Consider the following 9,816-nt stretch of genomic DNA (forward strand, 5'->3'; position numbering starts at 1 on the left):
ACCTGCTAGGGGAGCTGTGTAATTAATAAACTTCTTACGCTTCCACACGCAAGCTGCTCATTCCGACTCAGAGAATTGCTAGTTCTGTGCAACGATAAACGCACCGTCTCGTGCCATAACTGTCCTCCTTTTCACGAAAGACACCATCCCTTCTTGGCATCAGCTTGGAAGATCACTGAAGGTTCCATCTGAGACAACGGAGTCTGTGCCTGGCTTGGTATTTGGGCAGAAGGTGAAGCCCAGAGGTAAAGCTGCTGTTTATTGAACAGTGACTAGAATGTTCATTGCCAGCTTTTCAATTTTTGTCATATGAAGGTTTAAATTTCGATATGGTCAAGTTGATCCTTTATAGTTTTTCATTTGGGGGCTATGTTTGAGCACCTGAATGGCTCAGTGGTTTGAGCGTCTGACTTTGGCTCAGGTCATGGTCTCATGGTCCGTGGGTTTGAGCCCCGCGTTGGGCTCTATGCTGACAGCTCGGGGCCTGGAGCCTGCTTTGGATTCTGTGTCCCCCTTCTCTGTCTGCCCCTCCCCTGCTCGTGCTCTCAGAAAGAAATATTGACTTTTTAAAAAAAAAGAAAAGAAAATATCCTTCCTTGTGGGTCAGGATGGCATCCCTGTCCTTTCGGGCTTTGCGTGTTCGATACAGCTGTGACGCACCTGCTGATTTCTGGTAGAAACAGAGGCTGACGCCCACTGCTGGCTCGTGCCCGTGGGTGCGACGGTTTCTTCCGCATGTCGGTTCTGCAGCTTGCTTCGGGGCATTGCTCCTAGAAGTTTAACTCGGAGACTCAGTTTCCACCACTCTTCCCTAGTGAGATATATATTCGTAAGGAACTTTAAAGACTCAACCTAGCTTCTGTTGCCGGTACCTAAGGGCCCTGACTGCCGCGGCGAGCCAAATCCCCAAGTGCCTTCTGTTCCACACGGCCAACAAACGCGTCTCCAAGGGGGAGGAAGTGAAGCAAAGCCTTCCCAGCTTTCTGCAGTGAAGGGTCAGCTTTATTTTTGTTTTCTTAAAATCTGTCATGGCTCAATACCAGTGCAACAGACTTGGCTTTGAGACCCTCCCTCCAGCCCCACACGACGCCAGAGCTGGCTGCCATCGGATCATTGTAGAATTTATAAGCACTGACACCGAGTTCACGGACAACACGTTGAGTGGCACCGGTCCCAAGGACATGTTGACCGTGAACTTCTCCGGAACAGAGGGATGCCTTCACTGCTCTTTTAGGATAGTTATGGGACCCCCCTGTAGAACCACCTTTTCCAACGGGCCAAAGATTCATACTCCACCGGTTAGGAACTGCGTTCAGCTGCTGGTAACTGACTAGAAATGAGAGTGCTGTTGTGCTAAGGGGTGCACACTCACTCACTACGGTATTGTGCATTCCTAGCGCGAAAGAAAGGAAGTTCCTGGGGGGACTTATAGGCAAGGAAGCTGCCAAATGCACATGGCCCCTGAGCTCTCTTTATTCCACAGAAGAGTGGGTGTGGACCAGGTAAAGTTGGGTGCACCGGGGAACGTGCACCCGTCGAAGGACCTTTCCTTGGGCTGCTCTATATTGTCATGGGGGAGCTAGGAAGGCCTCGGGAACACCTGCTTGCCCATAACGATGGGAGTTTCCTGGTCAAGAAAGTGACCGTGTTAGAAAAGCCTCCTTCTCATGACTAATTCGGACCAACTGAGCTAGGGGCTTGATATGTTGTTGATGGGGAAAGGGCACGAGCCTTCAGAGTCATCTTGATTTCTGGTGTAAACAAGCTAGATATATACACCTTTCTTTTGGAAAGGGTGTGTGGGGTGAGCAGACCAGGACTGCCATGGCCACTCTGGGGTGTCTTTAGGGACACAGGCTCCTTTTAGCTCTCTGGGCAGCCTTTCTTGAAATGTAGATCCCATCCTCAAGGGCGACCCATGGTGCAATTTGACAGCTGGTGCTCCAGCCATCACATCTATGCTCCAAGTGGGAAGCAGGAGTAAAGGCCAAAAAAAGGGACATGTTGTGTTTGTCTATCTCTTAAGCTTTCCCAGAAGTCTTGTCCAATGATTGCTTCTTCTCCCTCATTTCCTCCCGTAGCCAAAGAGAGGCCAGGAAATGTGGTCTTGTAGGAGGGACATAACTGCTGGGTAAAAAAATCAGGGGTCTGTTACTAAGGAAGAGGGGAGAATGTATATCAGGTAGTTAACTGGTGAGCTTTGCCCCTTCCACACACACACACACGTATCTGTGTGCACACACACGCAAGTGCGTGTAGCACAGTTTCTACTTTTTTTTTTTTTTTTTTTTTGGCAAAGTGGGTAAAATGTAGCCAGTATCTAGGGTCACCCCGTTGCATGACCGCAGGGTGCTATGTAATTGGTGGAATCGTATAATACACACCCTGTATATCTCTACGTGGCTGCCCTATCCGTATCCAGCTCGGAGCCCGGAGCCTGCTTCGGATTCTGTGTCTCCCTCTCTCTCTGCCCCTCCCCTGCTCACACTCTGTCTCTCTCTCTTGAAAATAAATAAACGTTACATTTTTTTTTTTAATTGTGGTAAAAGACCCTGGACATAGAATGAGTTACCTTAAGCACGCTTAAGCGCACGGTTCAGGGGCATTAAGTACACGCACACTGTCGTGTACACAGCACCCCATCCATTTCCTGAACTTCTCCATCTTCCCCAACTGAAAGCCTGTCCCCATTCAGCAATAACTCCCCGCCCCTCGCCCCCAGTCCCCGACAGTTACCCTTCCACTTTGTCGCCATGATTTTCACCGTCTCGTGTAAGTCAGCCCTTTTCATACTCGTTTGAGTGGCTGGATTTTTATCATATCTTTTATTGCAAGCTGCCTCGGATTCAATTTTTTTTTTTTTTTTGAAGCAAGCTTGGGCTAAACAAATAAAATCTGGATGGTAATAATTAGGCACGAGGGAAACACCCAGAAAGCCTGGGGCAGACTTCCTCTATCCCTTTGGGAAATGAGCGTGGCTGAGGATGTAAACATGAAACACAAGAGAAATGCCACAGGGGGAGCATTCGAGTCTTTTACTACATGTTGGAAATCTAGATTCCAGGAGGCTGGGCCTACCGGGGGGCAAGGAGCTGCCCTTCCCCTGGAGTGAAAGGCCCGTGATATAGAGTCACTTGGATTTGAACCAAGCACCTGTTGGTCTGCAGCAAGGAAAAGCCCAGGGGTGGGCGCAGTGGGAGGGCCCGGGACTGGGCACAGGATGCTTGCTCTCAAATAGCCCCAGCTCGACGGCAATATATTTTTCTAGTACTGAGCCATCATTGTGTTTCTGTTTGACTCTTTCCTGGTTATGTTGTCCTATACTAGTGGACAGGATTTTCTATTTTTTTTTCTAAGTTTATTTATTTACTTTGAGAGAAAGAGAGAGAGCACGGGGGGGGGAGGGGCAGAGAGAGGGGGAGAAAGAGAGAATCCCAAGCAGGCTCTGCACCGTCAGCACAGAACCCGACGTGGGGCTTGAACTCATGAACCATGAAATCATGACCTGAGCCAAAACCAGGAGTCAGGTGCTCAATCGACTGAGCCACCCGGGCGCCCCAGGATTTTTCTGTTATTGTATTTAAATGTCTCTGAAGTGAGATTGGCCTTCCCCGGTCCAGGAGGACAGTTCGTTGCTCAACAGCGTCCGAGTAGCTGCGGTCTGTACTAGAACCTCCCCATAAGCTCTCAAGGTCCCCGTGTAGGAGGATCGAGGCTAGTCAAGCTCCCAAGACGCCAGACACATTCAAATGAGGTGTATATGTGGCACTTTCCCTTTATTAAAAAAAAAAAAGAGTCAAGAGTGTTGGTAAGTGGGTGACTTTTTTCCCACGGTTATCAACAAGGCTTTGATGAACGTGAACATAACCCGTTGCCCGCTGCTCGCGGTTTCCCGAGGACTGATTCCTAAAGGTGGCACGTCAGGCTCCAAGGACGTGGCTCACGGCGGCGCTTCTCAGCAAGCGTGGCCGGTGGCTGTCCTGTGCTCTCCGCTTCTCGTCCCTGCCCTGTGGTCCTGCCGGGTTTCCATGTCGACTCTGCCCCTTCCAGAGGGTTCACCGTCGGCCCCGAAACAGGTGTCCAGAAATCCTGAACTGGCAGAACTTTAGTGTAGTATGGAGCTTGGCTCCCAGACGTGCATACCAGACCCCTGAATTTATAGATGAGACCTGATTTGACCTGGCCCGCAAGACCCCCCTAATTAGACTCTCCAAGACAGACACCGAATAAGCCAGAATGCCCTCCAGGTTACCTGGGAAACCAGATTAGCTCTCAGAAGGTTGCTCAGTGAAGATATGCGGTCAGAGCAAATGGAATCGAATGCTCCTGAGGGTTTTTTTCCTCAGGCCATGGAACATTTTCACGACTTATTCCTGTTCCAGAGTACTATCCCTTCTCTAGAGGCCACATCCTCCAAAGTGGGAATCTCGGTGTGTCCTCAGTGACTTGTGCTAGGTCGCTGCGTCCTGTCACCCCCTCTCCTGACCACATGCACCCCCCCTTCTCCGTCTAGTCTCTCAACTCTGTGACCTGCTTCTGAATCAGTCTTGTGACCTCTGTGTATCAACCTGGGTCCACAAATCGAGGGCTAGAGGATCCATCACTTCATTTTTCTGTGAAACAACTTGATCTCTCTTTTGTGTCCCATCCTGCTGAATGAGAGAAATTTAGTCACCCAACTCTGGGGCCCCGCACAACTTCCCCTGTGCTGCACTTAAGTTCCGCTGCCTGGAGAAGTCACTTTGAATGATCTTCCCATAAACACGACTCTCTGGGTCATTTCCGCTGATGGCCAGTCCTATCCATTTTTTGCCGATTCTAGTTTTACTCCCACGGGGCAATATTATCAAGTTTCAGGGGTATCACCATCCCAAATATAAACAAAAGTGGGAGGAGGTCCCAGGAGTTGGAGGGAAGCACTTTCCCCTAATCTCTGGGCAAGATGAGTCATTTACCCAATCCCCGAGGCGGGGACCCAGCTGGGGCGGGGGGCACAGAGTAGCCAAGGCCCATGAACGTGCCCCGTACACTTGTTACCTCGCCCTCTGTTGCTAGCGATGCTCCTGATGTTAAAGGAGCCCGAAACCATAGCGACTGGTTCTATGAGTGGGCGTCTTTGTTTCTCCCTGCTCGTCAGCAAAGTTCCTTTTGAGAAGTCGGCCTATCTCCGTGGCGCTAAGAGGAATAAAGAACATTGTCCCCCTCACACGCCAATGCACGGCTTGTTAATGTCAGATACAAACCCTAATCGGAACCAGAAAATGAAAAATCGTATTGTTTTTTTCACTGGGGGGCACCATTTCCTTCTGTTATATTCAAAAACACTTATCCATGGGAAAGGAATTTTTAAATTTTTATTCTGGAACATCTCAAGTATATACAAAAGCAGTGGCATCCATCATTCCGTGTCTGGGCCAGGGTTCTCCACAGAGACAGAAACAGAAACGAGAATGAATGGATCCTTAAATGCATATTTTATGTGTTTCTTTTTTTTTTTTTTTTAGCGTTTATTTATTTTTGAGACAGAGAGAGACAGAGCATGAACGGGGGAGGGTCAGAGAGAGAGGGAGACACAGAATCCGAAACAGGCTCCAGGCTCTGAGCCATCAGCACAGAGCCCGACGCGGGGCGTGAACTCACGAACCGCGAGATCATGACCTGAGCCGAAGTCGGACGCTTAACCGACCGGGCCACCCAGGCGCCCCATATTTTATGTGTTTCAATCAGTTACGCTCGTTTTTCTTTTGGGTCCTCCAATTGTCCCACCTTTGGCTCTGTCCACGTGACACGCTTCTATCAGTCTTGGGGAATTTCCTTGTTTCCTGTGGGGGTGAGTGTGAGGGTGTGTGTTTGCGTGCGTCTGCGAGAGCAAACGGAGACTGCCAGGCTGGGCGGGCCGCCTTTAAGGAGGCATCGAGCCCCATCACAGAGGCTGACTTGAGTTTGTCTGCAAGGTGGAGGGGGGTGGCCCCCACTGGACAAGCGTTGGCTGGAACTTGCCAGGCTGGGAAGGACAGGTTCGGGTCGTGGAGGAGCTTGACTCCCAAGAGAACACGGGGTCTTTGGAGAGGACTCCTGGAGACCCTCGAAGGACCAGGGCTCAGGCCCGATGGAGGGGAGTCCCACAGAAGCTTCTTGCCTGGAAATGGCTGGGGCCGACCTGGCCGAGGAGTGGGCCTCAGTGCAGACTTTCCACGCTGGAGATTCTGGCAAAACACAGAACAGAGCAGGACATTCAAACGGACCCATGCTGGGTTCCCCTCCAATCTTGGTGGGTGAGACCTCATTTGTTTTAAAACTGTAAATCATAGTGAGGGCACCTGGGTGGCTCAGGTGGCTAAGCGGCCGAATCTGGATTTCAGCTCAGGTCATGATCTCGCAGCTCGTGAGATCGAGCCCCGCGGCAGGCTCTGCGCTGCCGGCGGAGGGCCTGTTCGGGATTCTCCCTCCCTCCCTTTCTCTCTGCCCCTCACCCGCTAGCTCTCTCTCTCAAAATAAATAAACAGTAAAAAAATAAAACTGTAGATTGTACTTTTGAAAGGTAAATACTGAAGTCACAGGGTTCACATGACACGATGTACAAAAGGCACAAAAAAGTATGCGTGGAAAGGCACTGTCCCACGTGTCCAGGTCACGAAATGTTAGTGCCGAGACGAAATGAGCTAACAAGCCACGGAAAGACGTGGAGAAAGCTTCGACGCCTAGTACTAACCGAAGAAGCCAATCCGGAAAGGGTACATCCCGTACGGCTTTCCAGAAAAGGCAAAGCTATGGAGATGGTAAAAAGTTCAGCGGTTGCCAGGGGGTTCAGGGATGAGGAGAGAGATTCAGGCAGAGCACAGAGGATCTTTTCCGGGGGTGGGCGGGGGTGTGTGTGAAAGTACTCCGTGTGATCCTGTAGTAATGGGTACATGTCGTACGTTTGTCCAAACCCGTGGACAGCAGCCAGACTGAACCCTCGGGTCCACCGTGCACTTGGGTGATTGTGTTGTGTCCCTGTGTGCTCATCCCAGATGCCCCACTCCGGTGAGGGATGCTGACAGCGGGGAGGCTGTGTGCTGGTGGGGGGTGGGGAGGCGGGGGTATATGGGAAATTTCTGCCCCTTCCTCTCAATTTTGCTGTGCTCCTGAAACTAAAAAAAAAAAAAAAAAAATCTTAAAAATAAATAGATTTAAAGAATAAAATGAGAAAAAAGGCACGCGGTGAAAATTCTCCCTCTTACTCGTCTGACAAGCCTCTCGCTCCTGGTGCTTGGAGGAAAGCCATACTAGCAGTTTCTTTTACAGTCTTCCCCGGTCTGTACGTGTAATTAACCCATAGGCTCTCTCGGATTTTTTTGATAAACACAAATGGTGGCGTGACCGACACACTGTATCGCCCTTACTTTTCTCATGTAATTTAGTTTTATATAAGTAATGGCGTTCCTTGCCGGCAACCAACTTGTCCCCCCAGGTGGGACAGAGCCTCAAAGCTCTCAGGAATGTCATGATGTGACAGCAGTGAGTGGAAGGAATTTTGGGGATAATTGTAAGGGACCAGGGACACCCGGAGTTGAACCGGGGACCTTACAATCTGCAGCCAAGCAACTTGCCCCTGAGCTATACTCCCTGCTAGGATAAGCTACCTTGCTCAGGACTTTTCACTTGGGTACCACACCCAAGACCCCTGTGGAACTGGACCTAATGTTTACTGAATATTTCTAGTGTGCCAGATAAACTATTCTAAGGGCTTTATATACAGAGAGGTAGATAGGGATCTAGATAGGTCTATACCATTTAAAAACCGTTTGTGCCCGTGCTGTCGTCCCCCCCACCATCAGCATCCTCGTCGCGGGTGACGATGACACAGGAGATCAAGGCAACTTGCCCCACCTGACAGAGTAAATGACACAACGAGCGTTAACCCCCACTTTACTCAGACCCCTACCTCACACTCATCTGAAGAGCTTTGTCTTCTAAATATTTTTGTGGCAATATCTGTCTTCTAAATGCTGTGTGGAAGAAACGTACCTTGAATGGACGCAAAAAGACAGGCACTATGAAAATTTTGTGACTAAAATATTTACATATGGCAATGCACACACACACACACACACACACACACACAAAGAAATTAGCACCAAGAATACTCTAATTAGCGTATTTTGCCCCGAGCTTCCCAGTTGCCTTAGCACCCTTATTAAAGCATTTTCATTAAATGTACGAGGGTCTGCAGAGAAAATTGAAGGTGGCTGTCCAGGGACCTGGAAATCCTTGGGTTTCCTCCACCTTCCCAGAGCCGCCTGCCTACTACCGGGGTCTCTTCTCTGTAATTGGGGGAGCAGCCCACCGCACTGTGGGGAGCAGAGGAGCCTCTCTGTCCCCTGACCAGCACACCCACCTATCCCCTCCAAACTGCTAGAAGCAACTGGAGGCTTCCCCCGCTCAGGAGCTGCCCACCATCTACATACAGGTGGCTGGTTCCGATCGATGGGTGCCTTGGAGGAAACTGCACACCAGATTTCAAAGAGTCCCCAAATCCCACAAAACATGAAGTATCTCATTTATAATTAAAGAAAATTTTGTTTAACCTTTATTCATTTTTGAGAGAACAGAGCATGAGAGGGGGAGGGGCAGAGAGAGAGAGAGAGAGAGAGAGAAAGACAGAATTGGAAGCAGGCTCCAGGCTCTGAGCCGTCAGCACAGAGCCCGACGCGGGGCTCGAACTCATGGGCTGAGAGATCATGACCTGAAGTCCCACGCTCCACTGCCTGAGCCACCCAGGCACCCCTGTACGTTTTTATATTGATTACATGTTGAAATGATAACGTTTTGGATATATTGCATTAAACATATGGCACTTAGTGTCGCTGATTTTTACTTTATATTTTTAAAAAGTTCTCACTTTTGTTGAGATATAATTGACACACCACATTATATGCTGGAATTGAGAAATGACCACCCTCGTAAGTCTAGTTCACATCCATCAGTTATATATATTTTTCCTTGTTATGGCAACTTTTAAGATCTACTCTCTTAGCAACTCCCAAATATACAACACAGTACAGTTATCTACAACCACCTGGCGACCCCGGGACTTCCTTGTGACCCCCCTTCCCCCCATCGGGCCCTTTTTTGCTTTATTTAAAGTGCCTACTAGAAAACATAAACTTAGAAACATAGTTTGCGTTCTACTTCCGGGCTGGGGTAGACCTTGGCCTCCGCAAGGCCGACCTCGCTGGTGGGCGTTGCCTGTGACCCCAGAGCCCGGCCCCCTCCCCCAAAGGATTGGCTCCGTGTTTCTCTCTGGTCCGGAGCTCTGGGAGCTGGGCAAGAAAGGACGCCGGTGGTTGCTTTCAGCTCCACGTCGCAGCCAGGACGCGGGATAAAACACACGGCTCACACAGGGGGCACCCGGATTTGAACCGGGGACCTCTTGATCTGCAGTCAAATGCTCTACCCCTGAGCTATACCCCCGGGCCTGCGTGCTGCGTCTCACGCACGCTCTTCTGCGCACGCAGCCACACCCGGCCCCGCCGGCCTCGGCGCCCTCCGCGCCTCCCGCTTCGCGCCAAACTGGCCTTTCTTCCCCGAACCCCCGCTCGCTCTCTTGCCCGAGTTAGGCGGCTCCCCTGATCTTGCGCCACAGCCGGAGGCAGCAGAGGTTCGGGACCCTCTGCTCACCTAGACCCCGAAACCCAGGCCTCCCGGAGCCCCTCGCCACGCCCAGCGCCGGGTCTGAGAGCGCGGGTCACCTGCGTTTTCGCCTAGCAGCTTCTCTCGTCTGTCCCTTTCCGCCCCTTCTCCCCTTTGCCCTGCTTCTCTCCTCTTCGCCGC

General features: G+C 50.6%; 1 non-coding gene across 1 annotated transcript; it reads right to left on the bottom strand.

Moving 5' to 3' along the window:
- Positions 1-9,384: 9,384 nt before the first annotated feature.
- Positions 9,385-9,456, bottom strand: TRNAC-GCA (transfer RNA cysteine (anticodon GCA)). Its single transcript has one exon. It is a non-coding gene; the product is annotated as a tRNA-Cys (tRNA).
- Between the last annotated feature and the right edge of the window lie 360 nt (positions 9,457-9,816).

Source organism: Lynx rufus, unplaced genomic scaffold, assembly GCF_022079265.1.
Source record: "Lynx rufus isolate CCGP_SWC_20201006 ecotype Redwood Valley unplaced genomic scaffold, mLynRuf1.p SCAF_4, whole genome shotgun sequence".
NCBI lineage: Eukaryota > Metazoa > Chordata > Mammalia > Carnivora > Felidae > Lynx > Lynx rufus.